Source organism: Pinus tabuliformis, chromosome 2_2, assembly GCF_031772625.1.
Source record: "Pinus tabuliformis cultivar Carrire ecotype Pingquan chromosome 2_2, CPIR1, whole genome shotgun sequence".
Taxonomy (NCBI): Eukaryota; Viridiplantae; Streptophyta; class Pinopsida; order Pinales; family Pinaceae; genus Pinus; species Pinus tabuliformis.
In genome coordinates this window covers 1,039,904,322-1,039,929,152 of record NC_142300.1, presented here as the reverse complement: position 1 = coordinate 1,039,929,152, position 24,831 = coordinate 1,039,904,322, and the positions used below count along the sequence as shown (strand labels likewise).

General features: G+C 36.9%; 1 pseudogene across 1 annotated transcript in view; it reads left to right on the top strand.

The window, feature by feature from the left end:
* Nucleotides 1-5,719: 5,719 nt before the first annotated feature.
* LOC149196922 (alpha-bisabolene synthase-like) overlaps nt 5,720-24,831 on the top strand; it is a 45,556-nt pseudogene continuing 26,444 nt past the window's right edge. The window contains exons 1-2 of the transcript XR_016254691.1: nt 5,720-6,043; nt 6,259-6,568. The product of XR_016254691.1 is annotated as an alpha-bisabolene synthase-like (transcript). The remainder of the gene's footprint in view (nt 6,044-6,258; nt 6,569-24,831) is intronic.

Below are 24,831 nucleotides of genomic sequence, written 5' to 3'. Positions count from 1 at the left end.
TATGCATTTTTAGATCTCCTGTTATCCCAAGTAGGAGCGAACTTTGGTGGACAAATATCCACAAAGTTATATTGGAGGATAGCCTCCCTAATGATACCTCCCACAGGATCATTTTTTCTGCCTTTGCCCCACACTTCATCAGTACTCAAAGTATAGTTCAAATCACCTGCTATCAATAAAGAGTCAATTTCCATAATCTCAGAGGACAAGAATCATTTCCAGTATGAAAGACGATCCTTATATGGGGCGTATACATTCAGGATATGAACAATACCAGCCATGCCCCTGAATTTTGCAAGAATCAAGATACCATCAAAACATTTGAAAGACCTGGCCAATATCTAGACTGGGTCCCATAGCACAGCCAATCCCCTGGAAAGACCGATAGCCCCCGTCACTGATATATGCCATGTAGGAAACATACGCCTGAAATAGGCAATAGTTTCAGGATTGCCATGCATTGTTTCTTGAATCAAGATAATTTTAGACGAGGATGAATAAAATAAATTCTTAAGAGCCAAAAATTTTGGGTCCGCTCCAAGACCTCTTATGTTCATAGAGAGAATTTTAATCATGAGGTCTTTTCTCCAGGCTTACTTGCTCTAAGAGGCTCGCTTACCGCAAGATCTATGATAGGAATATCAATAAGGGATGGATCATGAAGATCATTTTTGGACTTATCCCTCCTGCCACGGAAATGCCTACTCCCTCTGTTCTATTTCCTTCTAACCGTGATATTTCCCGCCGAGGTTGGACTAATGATAGGAGAGGAGGATTTTCGTGGCTTGTGAATGGTGAGAGGGTGAAGATGAAGGGATTCTCTTCTCAAAATCATATCTAGATCACTACCAATCGAATTAGTAGGGGAAGATACAGGCGAATTAAGAGGAGTGATAGAAACAATCGAAGCTTTACCTTTTAAATCTATGTTGTCTTTAACCTGAGAGGAAACATGCAAGTTAGGCAGAGATCGGGCTATATCTTTTAAAGCAGATCTAACATTGACAGGAGATGGTGAAGAGGATGAAATGTAAGTGATGATGGGTGAGGAATTGACGTTCAGATTCGAGTGAGGCACAGGAAGAGGAGACTTAATAACAATCCCCAGAAAAGGTTTCGAAGGATAAGGATGAGAGTAAGATTTCCCAAGGACTCGAAGGAGGAAGAGAAGTCGATGCCATATGGAAGGAATGGTCCAAATTAACCAAAGACTAGGATCTCAGAAAGGATGAAGGAGCAGATAGATTCACTTTAGGAGATATGGAGAGCTGGTGATATGTCTTGCATGACGGGCCTATCAACTTCGAAAAGCTATTAGACAGAACTAGAGAAGCTTTATCAGCAAATGAAGCTAATCCTTTTAAATTATTCCACTCCCCTCCAACATCACGGAACTCATTATCTGATAAGTGAGAGAAAGATTTCACATGGAATTCCTTCCTTTTTTCCTTCCCACCATGACGCCGAGGACAATGCCATTTCAAGTGTCCTGTTTTATGACAGACCGAGCACTGAAAGGGAACACCCCAGTAATCATGTCTCTGTTGTATATATAACTCACCCCAATAAAGGTCAATATGATCACAAAAATCGCCTCTGTATTCTTTCTTGATGAGAATCCATGCCACCCTTTTATCCTTAGCACCTAGACACTTTGGGTCCACAAAAACAAATTTCCCAATAGCATTCCCTATATCCGAAAGTGATTCCTTTGTCCATAATTCAATAGGGAGGCCAGGTAATTTAACCCAGATGAGATTGTTTTGAGGGGTATTTCGTAATGGATTGAGACCAATGTACCATTTTTGAAGGGCCAGAAAACTTTTCCCATGGACCCAGGGAAGAGCCCATATAGTATCTAGATCCTTCACATTTAAGAAGTGGAAGCTGTACCAATCCTTCATAAGCCTAACAATTGTAGGGATGTACCCTAGCAGAGAATTCCATTTGGAACCAAGCCAAATTCTCATCTTAGCATCTTCCATATCAGGAAAATGCCATCTACCAACCAAAGCACGGGAATGAAGGCTAACTATTCTGTTCGCAAGAGAGACAATGTCCAGATTAATAGCTGACGGAGGAGGGACGATATTTGCTGGATGATGGTTTTGTTTACGCCGCGGACAAACATGTCCACCACCCTCATGATCATGAATAGATTGATAAGGCTGAGGAATCAAATGATCAGCCAAAGAGGTCTGCCAGCTGGTCGGATTAGTGGGTCTACAATGGTGTGCTTCTGCCTCCATGGCAGCCTGCACCATGGCTAACGTGTCAAATTCAACGAATAATATCTCCATAACACCCGCAGATAATCCAATAGTCGATAGATAAGTAGATGGGAAGGACAGGTAAGCCAAAGGAGCATAAGATGGAGAGCAAATCAAGATCATAATGGGATGAAAAGCAAGACAGTATGATCCAGATAAGTTGAGGAATAGTTTCAGATATACGAAACGAACCCCTAATAATAGCCGAACAGGATGAAGGGATAGGTAGAAGATTCCCAAATCTTACAGCAGCTTATAAACACCTCGAGATTACCATCGCCAGACAGTTAATCATAATGGATCTGACATACGATGCTTACCCGAAATAATGGTCAGACGGGAAGATAGATCGAAAGATATTCCTAAATCGATCAGAACCTACAATACACCAAGGGAATACCAGCCAGAAACAGATAATAATAGTTCTGACATACAAAACATTCCCAGAAATATATGGTCTGATAGGGAGAATGGGAAGAAAGATTATTCCCAATATTTCAGCGCATAAAAAACACCTCGAAAAAACCATCACCTGACAATATGGTTGACTAACTTTCCAAAGAAAAGGAAAGACCTGAAAATAGTGACGACGTACTCAAGTAGGATATCATTAACTCAACGTGTACCATCCTACTACCGAACCCCCTTGGATCATGGAAAATATACAAAACAAGAAAATCTATCCACGTCTCCGGAAAAACTAGAGGGATAGATCATGCGAGATAGATGATACCGATAGAGCTCATGAAGAACATGGCAAAACAATGTAGCAGTAGTAACAGTACTTACATTTACACCACCAATGACCTATTCTGAAACTCAAATCTAGACACGGCTTAGATATGACACATATATTCAGAAACCATGCAATTTTGCTTAGGATATTCTTTATTTCAGTAAAAACTTTTTGATCCATGCACAAAGATATAAACAGATAGCTATCCTTATATAATGGATTTGACGAAATGGACCATAGAAACTATATTAATGATATGGATAATCATCTGTAATTTTCAGGACCAAAAACAGATACAGTAATGTAAGATTGGTGAAACTAACCTTATAAGAGAAAACAGGCAATAAGAGTGAGTCGCCACCGAGAAGAACCATCGCCTATCCAGAGCCACCTCCTCGACCTGAAACCTCCAAAGAGCCAGAAAAACCAGAGATATCGCGACCATAAAACAAGCATGAAAAGAGAGTCAAATGGCAAGGATATGAAATCGATACAGAAACCAAAATGATGCACAAAAGCTAGGGAGGAAAAACTAGTGGGTAAGGTGCACCACAGGAACGCGCAGGGAAGAGATAAAGAAAGAAAAACGTCAAAAGGAAAACACTCCCCTCCTTATACCATAGTTACCAAATTCGGCCGAATCGCGCTGAAGAATTAAAAAATTCACCAATTCGGCCATTAATACGCTGAAATTCAGTTCGGACACATCAGTCTCCCAAATTTATTTTTAAAATTTTCTTTGATTTGTGTTTTTCAATAAGTCATTCGTACTCCATTTTCCATTTTATGTGCCTTAGTTTCATCATGCAGTTGTAGATATTGAACGATTGAACGTAATTCTCCGTTTATATAGATGTTTAAAACTATTGAGCCATTAAAAACTTAATTTTCCTAAATTTGACTTGTTATTATTTTTTACATTGTTTGTTTAATTTTTATATTAAAAATAAAAAAGTTCTCTAAAAGTATGTATAAAAATTAAATAAATAGTTTTTATATTAAATTTTTACTTTAACAATAAAATAATTTTTTGTTTTTGTTTTTTAATTTTTATTTCTTATTTTCACAATAAAATATTTTTTTCTCCTTTTTTTTAATTTTAATCTCTTTCTTATAATTCTTTGATGAGTGAGTAATGTAATTGGAATTATTTATTCATAATAAAATTGGTTGTAATTTAGTTTTTTAAATTGGTTGTAATTTAGTTTTTTTCTTTTAAGAAATTTGTAAAGAAAATATAATATGGTTTCTAAATCTTTTAAACAATTAGGAAAACAACAAGATAGTTCTAATTTGATGATTCTTGATAATTCTAATTTAATGATTTTTTATCTATATTTTATTCAGTTAGTAATTAGGAAATTGTCTAAATATTCTTCATTAAAAATTAAAGCATTAGTTACTATCTTTTGGTACAATTAGGAAAATAGCAAAATATTTCTAATTTGATGATTCTTGATAGTTCTAATTTAATGATTTTTTATCTATATTTTATTTAGTTAGTAATTAGGAAATTGTCTAAATATTGATCATTAAAAATTACACCATTAGTTACTATCTTTTGATTGATCACGAGGAATTGTTTCTACTAATTCCAATATCTCATTCACTTCTATTTGAACAATTAGGAAAAAAACAAGAATTCTAATTTGATGATTCTTGATAGTTCTAATTTGATGATTTTTTATTTATATTTTACTTTAGTAATTAAGAAATTGCCTAAATATTTATCATTAAAAACTACAACATTAGTTACTATCTTTTGATTGACCAACTTACAACTTTAAGGGTTCCTTTTTTTTAATGTTAAAGAGTTTGTTCTCCTTGTTGTATCTTATTCACTTCCATTGAAGAGGAGTTGTTTCTACTAATTTCAATATTTCATTCACTTCCATTGAAGAATAATTGTTTCTACTAATTTCAATGTCTAATTTTATTTGCAACTTCTATAATATAATTAAATTGTTAATTTAGATTATTCAAAATTTAAGAAAAAATGTTATTAATAATGGTGTAAGATGTATATTGGTGAATAGTGTAAGATGTATATTGGTGAATTTTTTTGGTATTGAATTTTAGAGGGTCCAATTTTTTTAGTCCCGAATTCGAATTCGAACTTGTTAACTATGCCTTATACTATGGAAAACGAAGCTGGTATGACAGACAACCAACACGTAAACAAGATGGGTGTGGGCCAATGATAGATCAGGTAGAAATGATGAGTACCGAGAGTGTAAATGTGTCATGCCGAAAGAAGTGAGACGTGTCCACAATCATGCGCCCCCTCCATGAATACGCAGAAATAATTGGTCATTGCGACGGCCCAACCAGAGCGCACATTCTGGAAGCTCGGGAGATAAAAAACAGCTATAAGAAAAGTAGAAATGTGTCACGCCGGTACATAAAAGAACGTGTCCCTCAACATGTAACCCCTACATTATTAGCCCTTACGACGGCCCAAACAGAGCGCATATACTGGTCTTCGTGGCTCCTGAAGGAGGTCTCGGCATCTCGGCAGCAAAACATAGGAGATTTATCCCAGTCTAGCGTACTGTACCATCACGATGACATCACAGCATCAACTCGTATCTCCTTGTCTAGATCGCATATCTTGTATAATAATAATACGAGTAGATCTTTTATCCTCCAGAAACAGTCTCGGTATTTTAGATACATAATACGCAGTTTTCTCAGAGAGCACAAACCAAAATACGATTAGAAATTTGCTGGTTCTCGCACATCTTACACACTCAGAATGTCGCCGCCTACAATTTTTGTTCAGTATTGCTTGCAGGGATGCGGTCTTAAAATACGCCCACGGGAATCTAACCTGCGTCGAGATATGCCTCAGCCGTTTCGACTCCACTCCAGTGGACGATTGTGTGATCTCAATAAAAAGAAAATCTTCCCTCTGAAGGTTTGTGCTGTGTCCTCTCGAGTTGGAGATGCGCACACGGATCTTATTCCAATGAGTCCCACTCCCCATCCTAATGTCTGGGGCTGTGACTATGTACAATCTATAAAGTCGTCTTCCACTGTGAGGAATTTCATTTCATGAATTTGAATATTCTATATGAGTTATTTGAGTTGTTATAGTTTTGTGGGTGTAATTTAATAATTATGTGGGGAGGTTTAGTTTATATTGGTGTGTTGGTATACATATATTACTCGGATCTGCTGTAATTTACATTTAACAGTTACAATGATATAATCCTGATCCTCACGTTATATAAGTATTGTTCGTAATTTCAGGATTCTAGGTACATAGAACGTGCGGAGACACTTATTAGCGAGATTAAATCTATGCTTAGCGCGATTGGAGATGGGGAATTAATGAGTCCATCTGCTTATGACACGGCATGGGTGGCGAGGATCCCCGCCATTGATGGCCGTGATCAGCCGCAATTTCCTGAAACAGTGGAATGGATTTTGAAATGCCAATTAAAGGATGGTTCATGGGGAACTGAAGATCACTTTCTACTGTCGGAGCGCCTGCTTGCAACTCTTTCTTGCGTTCTTGCGCTCTGTCAATGGAATGTTGGGGATCTCCAAGTACAGCAAGGTAAGTAGTCATTATTTGAAAAACAATTCGTACTGCATTAAAATGGTGCCTTTTTTCAGCGAACAGTGAAATGGGCCAGTGAAATGTAGCATGTTTCATTAGATTTGACAGTTAAGCACCGTACATCTATTTTAACTTTTAATTTAGTGTACTTATATTGGATTATTATTGTTAAATATCTATTTTAACTTTTGATTTATTTTATTCATATTGGTTAAATATCTATTTTAATTTTTGATTTATTTTATTCATATCAAATTATTATTATTAAATATCTATTTTATTTTTTGATTTATTTTATTCATATTAGATTATTATTGTTAAATATCTATTTTAACTTTTGATTTATTTACTTAAAAATCTATTTTAGTTTTAGATTTACTTCACTCAAATTTGATTATTAAAATTAAAAACTTATTTTCAAGTCATTTTGATTCAAATAATTTTCTAATAATATATATATATTTTCAAATCAAATAATTTTTAATAATATTATTTATTTTTTAATTTGAAAAATTATTATAGTTAAAAATCTATTTTAACTTTAGATTTACTTCACTTAGATTTGATTATTAAAGTTAAAAACTTATTTTCAAGTCATTTTGATTGAAATAATTTTTAAATAATATTATTTATTTTTTAATTTGAAAAATAATAAACATTGAATGCCATTTATATAGAATTTAATTAATTAATTAAGCTAGCTCAAACCATATATATTAGATTAGTTTTAGTTTAGGATTTGTAAAGTGGAAAAACTAAAATTCACCCTTCTTAATTTTAATAAAAAATATAGTTTAGTATGTTTATTAATTTTAGTTATTCTTATAAAATTATAATTGAGATTTTTTATTATAGATAATGCTGGTATTAACATTTATTAAAATTATAATTGAGACAATTTATAGATGATGCTAGTATTAACATTTATTAAAATTATATTTAATATATCTGAATTTTAAAAATAATAAATAATTTCTCATACACACATATGAGAAGGAATAGAAAAATATATATAAAAAAATTACTATCTATAAAGATCACATAATTGTATAAAAATGGCCTAAGTGCAATTCAAAAAGCCATTTGTTTTTGTGTGAATATGGCCTTCTATAGAGAGAGCTTGCAATATAATAATAAACAAAATGGCTCAGATGTGAAGATCCTATTAAAAACTTCTAATATCTTAATTATTAAATAGAACGTGCATTAAAGGTGCCAAAGTTCACCCACTATTTCTTTACTTATTCCAATTGCATCCCTGGTGTCCATTGGAAAGCTTCTTTGATTCCTCCAATTATAGCCTTTGTGTCTATTGGAAAAGGCTAAGTGAAAGGACCTTTTTCTTCCTCTAGTTATAGCCTTGGTGTTTATTGGAAAAGGTTAAGTGAAAGGACCCTTGTGTTGTAGGCAATATTGAAAATTTGTCCCAAGAATCAATTGTATATAGTGGTGAACAACTTCAGATATCATGGAGTGGGAATCGACTCAAGTCATTGTGGTAGGCTAGGGTTATTGTTGACAAAAATATTTGACAACCAATTCATGATTGCTTCTATGTTGAAGCAAAGTTTCCATAAAGGTTTCCACCTTTAAATGATTTTTGGTTTCTTGCTAACTTGACTGATCTATAAAGGATTTAATGAATATCTCCAAATTTTTGATAGAATGCTCATGTCTCTATAAGGCAAGGCAAGTTTCACACATATTTTTATAATCCATGTTCCCAAGACAATGAACCATAGGTTCGAGAAGGATATCACGAAGGACGAGAGGAAGAGGCTCAACCTGCATAGGAAAATTGAAATGCACAAATTTAGGCTTGTGAAATTATGCACTTGAATTGACTAGGCATTTTTGGGAAAGAAAATTCTATTCTAGAATATCTCATTCACATACAAAATATAGAGCTAACAAAGGAATTACCTCCTCTCGGGGAAGGGAATCAAGCCTTGAATCATACCAACAAGAGGGGGGTTGAACGCTAGAAGCCATCGTTCTCGTTACACCAATGTCACATAGTCCTAGATAGAGCTTGAAAAAAATAAACTTGTTCTTGTCTAGTCGAGAAGCATCCTAGTAATCCTACCTTAATAGTAGAGTATCATGAATAGAGGACTCTTTAGAATCCATATGTAAGGAAAAACAAGTATGTATTAGTGGTGGGAAGGTATTATTCTTGGTTTCCCTTCTTTGTGGGGTGTGAATGTCTTTTAATTCACCATATGTGATGTTAATGAACCATCATGTGGTTGATATATTGAATTAAGGGATGGTTTGTGTATAAGCCTTGTTGTTGATAATTGATCCCTGCCAATTTTTCCTTACGAACCAAATTGGTTGGCGAGTCAACCATAGAGTTTTTTTCCCACAGAATATGAAATAGCAAGGCATAAGCTTGTATTGTGTTAAGTAATGAATCCAAGGATCCATGTGAGGAAAAATAGGCATGTATTAGTGGTGGGAAGGTATTCTTGTTGGTTTCACTTCTTCGTGGAGTGTGAGTGTCTTTTAATTCACCATATGCGATGTTAATGAACCATCATGTGGTTGATATATTGAATTAAGGGATGGTTTGTGTATAACCATTCTTGTTGATAATTGATCCCTAACAATTTTTTCTTACGAATCAAATTGGTTGGAGAGTCAACCATAGAGTTGTTTTCCCATAGAATATGAAATAACAAGGCATAAGATTCTATTGTGTTAAGTAATTAATCCAAGGATCCATGTGTAGGTATATATAATTGTCCATTTATGGTTATGGATAGCCCTACCTATACATGTCACCCCTAAAAATTTTATTTGTATGTTAAAAGTATTTAAAAAAAACATTTCTAAATAATTAAATCTTTGATAAATTAAAATGTTATAAATGTAGGTATTCCAACCAACATTTGATACTTTCAATGTGGATGTACTTAGGAAATTTTAAGAAAAAACATTTTTCATATTTAAACTAATGATGGTCATAAATATGTCAATTTCTTTCCACCCACTACAATTTAGGAATTTTTTAATGCTTTGTTTCACTATGTAGCTCATGATATTTTGTTCTTATTTTATCAATGTTGATTTCCTTATTTATGCTAGTCAAAACATACTTTTGGTATTCTAGAATAAGGTTGATCAACTCCTTATAGAATTTTTTATTTGTTAATTTTTTTTCTACACAAATTTGAATGTCACTAGTATAAATCTATCTTAACTCCAAATATTTCATGTGTTGAGAGGGATCAATGCAAACCTTTTTTTATAATGTAAAACATATATAAGATTAGATCTTGAGGGATCTCAGCCCATTATAGATTTGAAAGTTAAGGAAAATTGGAAGTGGTATTTGAAAGTAATATAGAATTTTCTTTCGCTAAAGTATACAAAGACGGTTTTGAACATGTGACCCTTTGTGAGGTATCACATCTTATTAACCATTAGGCCTACTCAAACTACACACACAATTTTAATAACATGATTCGACTCCATTTTGAGGGTGTTTTGTTGACTAGTATGCCATTTTTTTTTCAATTTCTTTAAATATTTGTTCTAATTGCAATGTGTGAACTCCTCGTTCATCATCATCATCATTACATATAAAGTTTCTCTTGAAATATTTTTATCTTTGACCAATGTTTATATATCTCTCTCTCTCTCTCTATATATATATATATGTGTGTGTGTGTGTGCCTTTTTGTTTCCTCCATGAAAAATCGTAATTTTCATTATGAAAATAAAAAAAAATACACATTGTACAGGATGCATATCAAGCCAAATTATGACTATTGTGTGATTAATAATCATTTAATAGTCTATAATAATTGCCACGATATATATATATATATATATATATATATATATATATATATATATATATATATATATATATATATATATATATATATATATATGAATGAATGAAAATAGTTCTGGTATTTGTGATGTGTCCATCTGCTGAGAAAAGTCTAAAATTATCATATACATATGATATTTTGTCTCATAGTGCAAAAAGGAAAAATATATCAAAAAGGCCCTTGTCGTGATGCGTTGTCCTGTGTTATCTCAGTAAATGAATGGTAATAGTATTGATAATGATCATGCCCATACTTCTCTTTCACATTCCAAGTACCAAACACCTACTGCGAGCCCTCTTTGGATAGCTTGTTGGAAAGTGTATTTCTTTCCCTATAAATATGTTGGAAAGATATGAAGTCACAAAATGAGATTTAAGCATCACGATTTCATCCAATATGTTGCTAGGAGTGTGTGTGTGTGTGTGACATATAGACTGTTGATTAAACCAATCCACAACCAAATTTGAATCACCAAAAACCTGTAGATTTTGACAATTCTTTTCAATAGAAAATAATAGGAGCAACTTGAGACTATATAGTTCAACAAAGTTATTAGTGTCATGTCCCAATCCTGCTTTGAGTTCAAAATGATGAGATTCTGATAGATGAAGAGTTGCTCCTCGACCACATCTTCCATGCTATGAAGCTCAGTCAAAATACGCCGATGGTTTTGAGTGGTCAATGGATTCCTTAGTGATAGTATGAGGACATTGTTATAGATCTTCGTCGTGGAGGAGACTATAAGTGGTAACAATATGTGCACTGATGGCTTCAGATATGAAGCCGTTGTCTTGGAATATTTTACGATTTCTCCCTATCCATATACCTCAACAAGTGAGGAGTGGAATGTTCCACAATGTTTTGGAGGTGGCATCATTCCACGATTTCTGCCAGGCCTGACTGATATTTCCCCCTTAGCATTTGATAGTAGTAGAAAGACCTTGATATACCAAATTCTAGACCTCGTTGGCTACTTGATAGGATAAAAATAAGTGTCCAACGAATTCCTCAACTTCTTTGCAAATAAGACACCAAGATGGGCCTTGGGAGGATCAGTTTTTCAAATTTTCACCCATGGGAATTTTATCTTCTAGAATGCACCATAGTAACGTGTTGGATTTGGTATGGATCTTTAGTTTCCAGAGATGTTGGGCCACCACCAAGGTTTGATTTCAAGTTATTTTGTAGGACTGATGTATAGGTATTCCGATTTGGGTGTATAAGTGTCATGCTTTGAGTGTACCCACAATAATTCATCCTCCTGATCAAGTATACTAATATGAGATGCAAACAATGTGCTTATGTAACCTTTCTAGGTTTGTTGCCATTGTACTGGAATATTCAGTGCTTTGGTAGATAACCAAAGCTAACCCCAGATAGACATTTGATCCTTGTCCGCAATCTGATTTAAGTATTTGATCGTCCGCAAAGAAAAGAATGTGATCACCTCTTGGGGAACTAAGTGTTGGTTGACGCATCCCATGGGTCCATCTTGATTTTGACCTGACAACTAGATATGACCCGCCAAGCAAGGCTTGATTCTATGATGATGAAGGATTTCTGGACAACCTTCTAGATTTTAGAGATGTTGGAACGATATTTATTTTGTAGCATAATCCAATCAGCTGTAGAGAGGGGAAAATGTATTTTCTGGTTACCACTTTAGACCAAAGACTGTGACTTGTGATTAATCTCCAACCCACCGTTTCTACCAAAGCTTGTGAAAAGCAAGATAAATATTTGATGCCCCAACCACCCCACTGTTTAGGTAGGTCAATTATGTCCCATTTGACCCATGCAAAATTCTGGCCTTCTTTAGATCCATGCCAGAGGAATCCACAACATAATCTCTAAATGATATTTGGTATTCTTTTGGGGATCCATGCTAAAGACATCCAAAAAATTGGTATGGCTTTGAGGACGAATTTGACGAGGACCAATCGACCTGCCCAGGACAACCATTTGTGACTCCAAATTTTTATTCTTTTCTCAATTTTAGCTATGAGCCACATCCAATCATCTTTTTTGTAGTCATTGGTTTCAGATGGAAACTGAGGTATTTTATACCATCATCTAGGGGATTAATTCGAAAGGGAAACAATATGCAAGCATGTATAATTTCATCTTCAGTGCATTCAATAGCTATAAGAGTGGATTTTTGGTTGTTAGACACCATACCCATCACCTTACAAAATAAATCCAGTAGTGCTTTGAATTCCGTCGAGTCATTACGCGATCCATAAATAAAGATAAAAAATCATCTACGAATAATAGATGAGTGAAGAACATCTCCTTTGCTATGTGAGCACATTTTAAGGTACCTCTTATTTTCACATTAGAAATCAATTTGATCAATCCTTCCATAATAAACAAAAATAATAGAGGGGACAAAGGGTAGCCTCGACTAAGTCCCCTCTTAGCATGAAATAAATATAAAGCAATACCATTGATCATAACTAGAAAATATGCAAAGGTAATACAACACATAATCCAATTAATAAAAGAAATGTGAAAAACCAGATGTGTAAGTAACAATTTGACATAAAGCTGACTTTCCCTATCAAAGGCTTTTGAGAGGCCTCTTTTAATGATCAATCCCTTTAGTTTTTTGGTTTTTAAGATATGTAGTCCCTCCTGAGCTACACCAATGGCTTCCTGGATCTAACAGTCCTCTAGGAAAGTGAACTGATACTTTGATATGTGGTGAGATAGAATCAATTTGATTCTGTTGGCAATTGTCATTGCCATGATCTTGTATATGACATTACAAAGTGAGATATGCCTATATTCTTCGAACATATTTTGATTGTCAGTTTTTGAGATGAGTGCGATGAATGTGGAATTAAAGGCTTAGTACATCTGACCAGTAGTCCGACATTCCTCAACAAATTTTAACAAGTCATGACCAAGAAGCTCACAAAAATTGGTAAATAATTCCACAGTCCACCCATTAGGACCTCGAATTTTTCGTTCTTGAACCAATGTTAGATTTCCTCTAATTCACCTGAAGATACTGGCTGTGACAATTCCTCATTATGCTCCTCACTGACAAAAATAGGAAATATTCGAGTGTTGTTCATAATTTCCCCTAATGATGCATGTTTGGGTGTAGTGAAGAGGGATTGAAAGTATTGTACACCCATCCTAGCCAGGCCCCTAAAATTGGAAACCCTATGGTTAGATGCATCTTCGAGGGATCAAATGGTGTTGATAGTTTTCCTTCCTTTCGCATATTGTTGAAATAATTTAGTGTTCTCATCCTCGGCTTGTAGCCATAACACCCGACTTTTAAGCCTCGAGGTTTCTTCATTTGCTTCCAATAATATTCTTTTGGCCATTTCTAATTATATGAGGTGTTTCCTTGATTCATTAGATACATAACTCTTACCTCTAGTTTTTTCCAGCTATTCCACTTTTGCTTCAATCTTCTTCAAATCTTCCTCATGTCTTAGTCTTTTACCCCTTATTCATTCCAACGTATTCCTTTTTATTTTATTTAGATTATCATTAAATTGAGATGCCATCAATCGATTGTCCCTATATTCGCAAACTAGGTTCTTGAAATATTCTTCCTTTAACCAAGTCACATTGAATTTGAAGGGGGCGCTTAGCCTATTGATATGACTTGGCAATTGCATGTATATGGGGTGATGATTAGAAAACTCATTGCTCCTACCCATTTTTTGAACAAAGGGAGGTGGTCCAGCAGGGTTTCCCGAATAAATAAGCAATCCAACTTTTTAGCGATCAAGTCATCCCCTACCTGACAATTTCTCTGGGTGGGCTGATACCTTTCCAGATCAATGTCAATAATAGGATGTGTTTCAAGTAATTGTGAGAAAAAATCTGAGAGGGTGCCCACTTGTGCATGAATTCCCCAACATTGAGGTCTTCCTAGGGAGAAGTTTAGGTCCCTTATGATGATCAGGTGATCTAAGTTCATAAAGGATTTGTTCATGAGATCATTCCAGAATATAGCTCGATCATGGCAAGGTCCATATATATTGACAATTCTGAATTGAAATCCAAATTATTCTGAGAGAATATCCACTGTGACATCATTTTGGTGGCCCCAAACATTGATTATTTTTACATTTGTGCAGTTTATACCCATTGCTTCCCCCTTGAGTGCCCCTTCACATCAATAGCAAAAATAATCCAATTTTTGCATAATCCTTCCATTAAATGTTCAACATCCATGCTTGAGCCCAAAGTTTTGTTTAGGAAGATTATATCAAGGTTGTTTGATAAGATCATTTATTTCAAAACTAGCTTCTTGGAGGGGCTAGCTAATCCTCTGCAACTGAAGGATAACCACTTCATGAGTGATCGATAGATGTGGTTTTCCTTTCTCTAAGAACCCATTCTAAGGATAATTGTCTCCCAGTAGCGATGTCAAGGCATGCCCTATTCATGGATTTGGATATGAGGGATAGTCGCCCTCGAGGGATTTTGGGAATTTTATGAGGGGAGAGGGGACCCAAACCTACCCCAAGACCTATAGGGAGTGCATATACGCAAGAGAATTTTGATAGATATCAGAGGTTGTATTTATGTCCCTTATATGATCCCGAATAGTCACTACTAGGGGTAGGGAAGGATGGGGATGGGGCCAGGAAACATGCAGGAATGGTGCTTATAGGACAAGATAAGACCCCTAATCCATGTGATGGAGTAGATATACTAGATGCAAAAGAATCAGAAGATAAGGGAAGACACTAAGAAACCATAGATACACTGATACAAGTATGAGGGGGATGGGAGATAGAAGTACGCGTGTCAAAAGCAACAGTAAATCCCCTCCTCGAAGCTTCCACACCTGAGTGTAGCCGAGACCCAGGATGTTGTGACCTTGTTCCTCATGTAGACCTATCTCTCACAGGAGATCCTAGTCTATTCAGTTGAGGTTATCCTGGGGTACCATTCTTAGCCAACACCAAACACCCTTGAGACTAATTTCCCTCTGAATTTACACCTGCATCCTGATCATTCTCCTGAAGCAAGGGGAAGTCCTTGTATACATTCCTGACCTCGTGACAACGTCGACATCTAAAAAGTATGCCCTCATAGTCCAACATTTGATTTCGAACATGGCCTCTATAATGTAGGATCAAGTTCACTACCAAGCCCTCCCTTATGTCAAGATATACCAATACTCTAGAGAAATTCATCCTCCTAGTTTCTAGATAAGATCTATCATAATCTAGGTACATGCCAAGATCATCTCCAATGAGCCGAAAAATATCCTTCGTCCATAGTTGTAGAGGCAGACCTGGAAGTCTAACCCAAATTGGTCCTGCCCCCAAATGCTCACAGTCCGAGTCAAATAGTGGAGTCTAATACTTCTATAGAACCAATGCCATTTCTATGTTTAAATGACAATATAATACGTAGGTCTCATGTTCATCTGACTTGAATCTAAGAGAAAACTAAACTTTTAATAGAGCACAAACCGATGGCAGGACATTCAAGACATGGGCCCAAATTTCTTGTGCCCATTTATTTAGGCGAGAGGAAAAATAAATTCTTCCCCTAGTTCTTCCGACCAAAACCCATCCATATGTATGTTGGGTTGTGTTATATTCTTTCCACAGCTAGCCCACGTAGTTAACCGTGGGGTTTGAAGGGAGGCAGAGCCTCCCTTTCATTGCACCGATTGCGTAACGGGGGGAGTCACAGGGGGTTTGAGGGGTGCAGGTAACCCCACTCTATGGGGTCCGGGGCAGCGCCTTGCAAAATTTTGGTTTTGGACCCTATGTTAGGTTGGGTAGACCTACCTATGGTTTTGTGCATGATTTTTTGCACATGGTTTTGGACGCGATGGTTTTCGGTCCAAGGTATTGGATGCTTCGGCATGTATAAATATGTATTGTAATATTGAAAGGAACATAATGAAAAATCAAGCTAGTAGTCTTGGTTTTGGGATCCAGGGGAAAATCTCTGTGTATATGTGTTTTATGTGTTATTCTCTGACATTGTTTATTTTCTGTGTTTTAGAATTCGTATGCAAGTAATTTTTGTATGGTGTTAAAACCTACATTTGGTATCAGAGCTGTTTTGGCTTCAAGGGGACACCTTTGTTGGTGAGGGGTTTTGCTCGGGCCTGTGGTAGACCTCGTTCAGTGGAAGATCTGCGGGATCGATTCTCGTGGTGAAAGAAGGTGGCAAGTGGTGGAAAGATAGAGATCGAGAAATTTAGTGGTCAGAGTTTTGAGTTGTGGAAACTCAAGATGGAGGATCTATTGGTGGATAAAGATCAGTGGATTGTGGTAGATCCGGGTACTAAACCAACGGAGTGTTTTATGAAGAATGGAAGAAGTTGGATCAGAAGGCAAAGAGCACAAAACGATTGTGTGTCTCAGATTCAATATTGTAGAATGTATCAAGGGAAGCTATGACGAAGGTTTTGTGGGACAAGTTAGGGAATTTGTACCAATCTAAGTCTCTAGTGAATAAACTGTTCCTACGGAAAATGCTATATAACCTAAGGATGAAATATGGAGACTTGGTGACAGAGCATCTGAATGCGTTTAATACTATGGTAAGTCAGTTATCGTCTATTGATATCAAAATTTCAGATGAAGATAAGTGCATTAGTTTGTTGTGTTCTCTACTAGATTCATGGGATAGTCTGGTTATTGCAATAGGTAGTAATGCAACTACCTTGCAGTTTGATGAAATAGTCTCATCCTTGCTGACGGAGGAGATGAGGTGGAAAAATATGGAGACCCAAAATGGTGATGCCTTGTTTGTATGAGGACAGTCCTAGAATAGAAACAAAAATAAGTCATTGAGTGGGAGCTCTAAATCTAGAGGGAGATCTAAATCTCCAGGAAAACCTGTAAAGGTGGTGTGCTGGAAATGTGGAAAGGAAGGGCACTACAAAAGGGACTGTAAATCTAAAGCTCCTGATAAATGAAAGGGATCTGATGATGCTCCTTTTGCAGAGGCAAAAACCACCTCAGATGAAGGTGGGGATGTGTACTTGGCTTCTTCAAGTACACATGTAGATCACAAGGCATGGTTGATTGACTCAGACGCATCCTTCCACTTCACTCCCCATAGAGAGTGATTCTGCGAGTATGAGAAATATGATGGTGGTGATGTCTTCTTGGGGGATGACAGGAAGGCTAGAATCGTTGGTCGCGGAAAATTAAAGTTGAAGTTGCAAGGTGCAAGGGTTAAAACACTTCCGGGTGTTCTACATATTCCCGCATTAGCCAAAAATCTGATTTCTGTAAGCAAGCTAGATGATGCAGGTGTAAAAATAGTGTTCGAGAAGGATACCTGCAAGATGGTTTGGGGGGCACTAGTATTGATGCAGGGAGTTCAAATTGGAACTCTGTACAAGCTACAAGGTAGCACTGTTGTTGATGGGTGCAACAGTTCTGTGGTTCCTGAAAGTGCAACAGAAAATCTAGTGGTTTCTGGAGAGAAGACCATGTTGTGGCATCAAAGGCTTGGACATATTGGAGAGAAGGGCCTTCGAATACTTCATGGTAAAGTTATGGTAAAAGGTATGAATAATAGCTCTCTGGATTTTGATTTCTGTGAAAATTGTGTATATGGGAAGCAAAATCGGGTGAATTTCCCCTCTGATGGTAAGAGGGCGAAACAAATATTAGAGCTTGTGCACAGTGATGTGTTTAGACCTATGAAGGTTCCATCACTGGGTAAGTCTGTGTACTATGTATCCTTTATAGATGACTTCTCAAGGAATACATGGATATATTTCCTTAAGAAGAAATTTGAAGTCTTTGACAGGTTTAAAGAATTTAAGGCTCTAGTGGAAAACTAGACAGAGAAGAAGATAAAGGTGTTGAGGATAGATAATGGTAGAGAGTTTTGCAGTAAGGAATTTGAAGAATTCTATAGGAAGTGTGGTATAGCATGATAGAAGACTACTCCATACACACCTTAGCAAAATGGAGTTGTAGAAAGAATGAATAAGACGTTGATGGAAAGAGCAAGAAGCATGCTCAATGGTGTCGGGTTAGGACAAGAATTCTAGGCAAAGGCGGTGGAGACAACATGTAACCTGGTCAATAGATCACTTTCATTAGCGTTGGAGGATAAGACTCCACAAGAGGTATGGACTGGTAAGAAACTCTCTCTTTCACATTTGAGGGTATTTGGATGTGATGCATATGTACATGTTCCAAAGGAGAAACGAACCAAGTTGGATAGTAAATCTGAAAAGTGCATATTTATTGGGTATAAGGATGGTTTAAAGGTTTATAAGCTTTGGAGCCCAGTAACAAGGAAGGTTGTGTATAGCTGAGATGTGGTGTTCAAAGAGGTAAAATATGTTATTAAACATGAATTCCAACCAAAGGAACTTGAGAAGATAGAGTTTGAGCTTAAAGAGGAAGAATCAGACTCTACAACAGAGGAGGAATTAGAAGATGAAGACCCACAAACTCCGGGTGTGAGAAGATCAGTTCGAGAAAGAAGGCAGCCAGAAAGGCATAGTCCATCTGCTTTCTGTTCAAATTTTGCTTTATCTATTACTGATGATGATCACAGAACTGTGAAGGAAGTAGTAGATTTAGAGGATGGAAAACTCTAGAAAGAGGCCATGGTTAATGAAATGGCATCTTTGCACAAAATGAGGCTTGGGATCTGGTGGAGTTGTCGGCTGGAAGGAAAGCCATTGGAAGCAAATGGGTGTTCAAAAAGAAGACAAATGCAGAAGGAAAAGTGGAGAAATACAAAGCTCAGTTGGTTGAAAAAGGTTATTCCCAGGTGCCGGGAATTGATTTTGGTGATATTTTTTCTCCTGTTGCCAAGGTAACTTCTATTAGATTACTTTTATCTATTGTTGCTGCTTTTGATTTTGAGGTAGGACAGATGGATGTGAAGACAACATTTCTTCATGGGGATCTCGAAGAGGAGATCTACATGAAGAAACCTGAAGGCTTTGTGGTGAAGGGTAAGAAAGAACTTGTATGCAAGTTAAAGACGTCTCTGTATGGGTTAAAACAGTCACCAAGGATGTGGTATCAGAAATTTGATACATTTATATGGGGACTTGGCTTCACCAGAAGCAAAGAATATCACTGTGTGTATTTTAAATTAATTGGTGACCATGTTATTTATCTGGTGTTGTATGTGGATGATATGTTGCTGGTTGGAAATGACAAAGAAATTATCCAGGATTTGAAGACCCATTTGTCCTCCAAATTCGACATGAAAGATCTTGGTGCTGCAAACTATATTTTGGGCATGTAAATTAAAAGAGATTGAAGAAAGAGGAAGCTCTAGTTAAACCAGAGGAAGTATGTTGAGACAATATTGCAGAGGTTTAATATGCAGGATAGTAAACTGGTGTAGGTTCCTATTCCTGTAGGTGTAAAGTTATCTGCTGAACAGTGTCCCAAGACATAAGAAGAGGAAGAGGACATGTCTCGTGTTCCATATGCAAGTGCAGTCGATAGCCTGATGTATGAGATGGTCTAAACTAGACCAGACATTGCACATGTAATGGGAGTATTGAGTAGGTTTATGTAAAAACTAGGGAAGGAGCACTAGACAGTAGTGAAGTGGGTTTTTAGGTATTAGCGTGGCACTAGTGATTATGGTTTGTGCTACCAAGGAAGACTAGGATTGGACAGAGTGTTGGATATTCATGGCTTTGTTGATGCAGACTAGGCTGGAGATCTGGATCAGAGAAGATCTACAAGTGGGTATGTGTTTAACCTGTTTGGAGGTGCAGTTAGTTGGATGAGTAAGAAACAATCTGTAGTGGCACTATCAACTACAGAGGTAGAATACATGGCAACCAATCATGCAAGCAAGGAAGCAGTTTGGTTGGAGATATTGTGTTCAAATATGGGGTTAATACAGGGAGCTATAAGGATAGACTGTGATAACCAAAGTGAAATTTTCTTGGCAAAGAACCCTGCATATCATTCAAAGACAAAGCACATTGATGTTTAGTATCACTTTGTGAGGGATATGATAGAAGACAAAAAGGTGTTGCTGGTAAAGGTGGACACTTTGAAGAATACTGCAGATGCATTGACAAAATTTGTGAGCTCTGACAAGTTCTCTTTGTGTAGAGAAACATTGGACATTGTAGGGCTGGATAAATGACTAAGCTCTCTTGTGGCCACCTGTGAAAAGAAAACAACAAGTGGGAGAATGTTGGGTTGTGTTATATTCTTTCCACGACTAGCCCATGTAGTTAATCGAGGGGTTAAAAGGGGGGCGAAGCCCCCCCTTCGTTGCGCTGATTGTGTAGCGGGGGGAGTCACAGGGAGTTTGAGGGGTGCAGGTAACCCCACTCTATGGAGTCCAGGGCAGCGCCCCTGAAAATTTTGGTTTTGGACCCTATGTTAGGTTGGGCGGACCTACCTATGGTTTTGTGCATGATTTTTTGCAGATTGTTTTGGACGTGATGGTTTTTGGTCCATGGTTTTGGATGCGATGGTTTTTGGTCCATGGTATTGGATGCTTTGGCATGTATAAATATGTATTGTAACATTGAAAGGAACATAAAGAAAAATCAAGCTGGTAGTCCCAGTTTTGGGATCTAGGGGAAATCTCTGTGTATATGTGTTTTGTGTGTTATGCTCTCGCATTATTTATTTTCTGTGTTTTAGAATTTGTATGCAGGTAATTTCTGTACAGGGTTAAAACCTACAATGTATCCATAATTTCATCCAATCTGATACCCTCTCCCAGGACTAGGGCATGATCTTTTTCCTTAATCTTGGGACATTTATTTTCATTGATTTCTTCTTGGAGGCCACCTCTTACTCATCACTAGATAGAATATTTCCATCGAGGGTGTGTTGTTCAGTGTGTGCTATGAGACTCCATGGACAAAGGGAGGGAGTGTCGTAGATAGGTATTGGACAATTTCTCAAGCTTGTAACTTTTTGATTCACAACTCCTCCCTAGGATTTGTATCTGCCAATGGAAATCTAGTGGAACCCAACTGATTCATGATCATAGAAGGATCGACCTGAGACACAACCATCGACACTAATAAAGGGATTCCAAGATGTGGATGGTTCGATTCTTCCCGAGTTGCAAGCATGGTGCCACGCTCACTTTGTAATTCCATAACAGAAAACAAACTACTAGGGTTTAAACATGTTTCAGAAAAATTTAGGCCTTCAATTGAAAAACCAGTTGATCCAAATGGATCATAGAAAACCCTCTAATTCTTCAAAATCAAAACAATCGCAAAAGGATGAACTTTTCAAAAAGTCAAAAAACACTATCGGCAGCCAAAAACATGAAGAAATAGTGGAAAAATAGAGTATCGGCAGTTTAACACTACTTTGCATGAGATCCGTCAGATCTAGCCAATCAACGGTCCAGATCCGATCGGCATATTGCAAATTGGCGGTGGCAAAGGGAGGCTATCAGCAGAGAGCTCAAAGAATACGCGACAACGATCAGCGGGGTCAACAAGGACCATTTATCAAGCGCGCAGATCGACAACCCAAGTTGCATCGCAGCATCACTATCGACAAATACAAAGTAGCATTCACAACGACCGTGGTATGTGCGATGTGCGATTGCGATCAATCGCATCGCAACATCACATTGGAACATTTCAATGGAGCCGAACGTTATAAAACTATGGACAATATTTGATAATATTTCAAGTCCGGAAACAACGCTTTTTCAGTGTAAACCACATTTTCGTTAAACAAACGAAATACAAGGGATAAAGCGTTGATGTAATTTTACGGACCCGAAAGGGTTTATTAATGTTGTTGAATACTATTTCAAGTTCGATATGAGCGGGATTTCATGGTTTAATGTATTTTTTAATATAAAAGGGAAATCACAAAACATGCTGGATGTCGAGAGGACCAAGGGCAGTAAGTGGTTTGGGCAGGGCTTCACCCGAGCCCATACATTGCCTACGACGTGTCCAGGCTGAGGAGAGAGAAAACCACCCTTATCAGGCGGTTAACCCTCGTACAAAAGGGCTGCCTGAAATAAACCACAGCCATTGGATCTGGAACTCCCAGATCAACAGTGGAGATGCGATGTCGACATATAGGCGGACCCGATAGGAGTTATTTAGTAGAATTTCACAGTTTGAATGTATTTCACTGTGTAAATAGAGAATGGTTATTTCGAGGATTTCAAAGGCCTGATGACCTATTATGTTACAGTACAGGTGGCCACCATCCCTGAAAGCATTTAGCAATGATTGCTAACGCTCAGAGGGGGATCTGAGTGGACAGAGGTCGGGAAGCCAGAAAGCCCAAGAAGGTGAAACAAAAAGACAACACCGATTGGCTTTAAAGCCACAGATTGATAGCAAACAGAGCAGGCAGTGCTGAGACAAAGCAAAGACAGAGACAAAGAGTGATAGAGAGAATCTGTGTACTCAGATAGACTTGAGGGGTTCAAGCAAAACTCTTGCTATTGTATCTGTTGTGTGAGGCTCAATCTGAGCTCACTGTTGTAAAACTCTACTTCTGAAGACATAATAGAGAGGCCACCATTGAAGGTTGGACCAGGAGACATAGCCCAGGAGTTTTGGGTGAACTCCATATTAAACTTGTTGTGTTTATGTGTGTTGTCTATTAGGTTTCTTTAACTGCTTCATTGTCTATGTATTTTGCAATCTTATCGATCCATTGCACAAAGTAACATAGGCATATCCATGCACACGAGTCTGTAATACCTTAATAATTGTCTAAGATCTCATTATCAGATTAAGTGGTATTAGAGCCTTAGGTTTGCTAATGTTAGACAAGCTTGTGCTGGATTGTTGAATGCTAACTAGGTCAAAGCTCAAATCAAGAGAAGGAGAACTAGTTGAGACTAACCCAAAAATAGGAAGAGTCTATCCTAGGAGGAAAATGGCAGAAGAAATTCCCTCAGAATCAGACTCTTTGTTCATGGACAGTTTCATGACCATGAGAGCCATGGTAGAAGAAGAGATGTATCAAGAATTTAAGAAAGGTAGAGGTGAAGATACTTCAACCTCCAAACAAGACAAAGGAATAGAAGAACCTCTTCTTGATGGCCATTTTGAAGGCAAAGGGAAAGGAAAAGAGCCTCCTCTATCAACACCTCCTTCTAGCCCTTTGATTAAATTAGATGTAAAATTTTATTTGCCAATATATGATGGAGAATTAAATGTAGAAAAGCTAGATAACTAGATTAGATAGATTGATGTATATTGTAGGGTGCAGAACATCGATTCAGAAAGGAGAAAGATTCAGTTGGCCAGCCTTCGCCTTGGAGGAACTGCCCTAGTGTGGTGGGAAGGCAGGACCCAAGCTGATTTGAAGAAGCATGGTAAAATTCTTTCTACCTGGAGTGAATTTGTTTCTGCCATTAAAAAACAATTGTATCTACTAGCTTATATGCAGCAAGCCATGATGAGTTGGCAAACTCTTCGCCAATTAAAGGGGCAAAGTGTACAAAGCTATACTCAGGAATTTAGAAAAAGAGCTTTAATTCTAGGAATTTCTCTAGACTCACCTGAAACTTTGCTGAAGTATATAGGTAGTCTACATAGCTATTTGAGGAACACCATTCTTATGTTTAACCCTACTAGCATAGATGAGGTATCATTTCAGGCTACACATTTGAAGGCTAGAGGCAAGAATGTGAACCCAGAGATTGGGGGATCATCAAAACCCACTGCAAGCAAGAATAAGGAAAAGAGGAAGCAGAAATGGAAAGAGAGGAAGGCAAACGATGTACATAAAGACAAACCTTCATGCACTCATTGAAGGATGGACATGATGATGAACACTGCTGGTCTTTGCATTCAGAGCTGAAACCCAAGAAGTTCGATGGCAAGAAGAAGAAGACTGCTGCTACTATTCAAAAAGATTTGGGGTTAGACTTAGATGATGAAACAACAGTCACAACTACAAGTATAAAATGTAAAAATTTTGAAGCATCTACTAGTAATTCTGAACAATCTAATGATAATGAAGAAAATGAGAGGAAAAGACATGAGTTTTTTCATATTAGAGTTATTTCCAAGCATCAAAAGATTGATAGTTTATTTCATAGTGGTTCACAAGTAAACTTGATTTCTGAAGCAGTTGTAAAGAAGTTGGGACTACTAACCACACCTCACAAGAAGCCATATCCATTAGGTTGGGTATGTGATAAAGCAAAGCTGCAAGTGACTAGACAACGTAAACTTAGGTTTTCTTTTGGGTCAGCATTTGTAGATGAGGTTGAGTTAGACATAGTTCCCTTGGATATATGTGTTATTGTTTTAGGAAGTCCTTACTTGTATGATAGAAAAGCAATTTTCTATAGGTCTGAAAATAAGTATCAACTCACAAAAGATGGAATAGAATATATTGTAAGAGCTCATCAACTCAAAAATAATTATACTCTCATAAACTCAAGGCAGATGAAAAGAATTGTAAATTCATGCAAGCAATTTTTACTAATGGTTGTAAAGGAAAA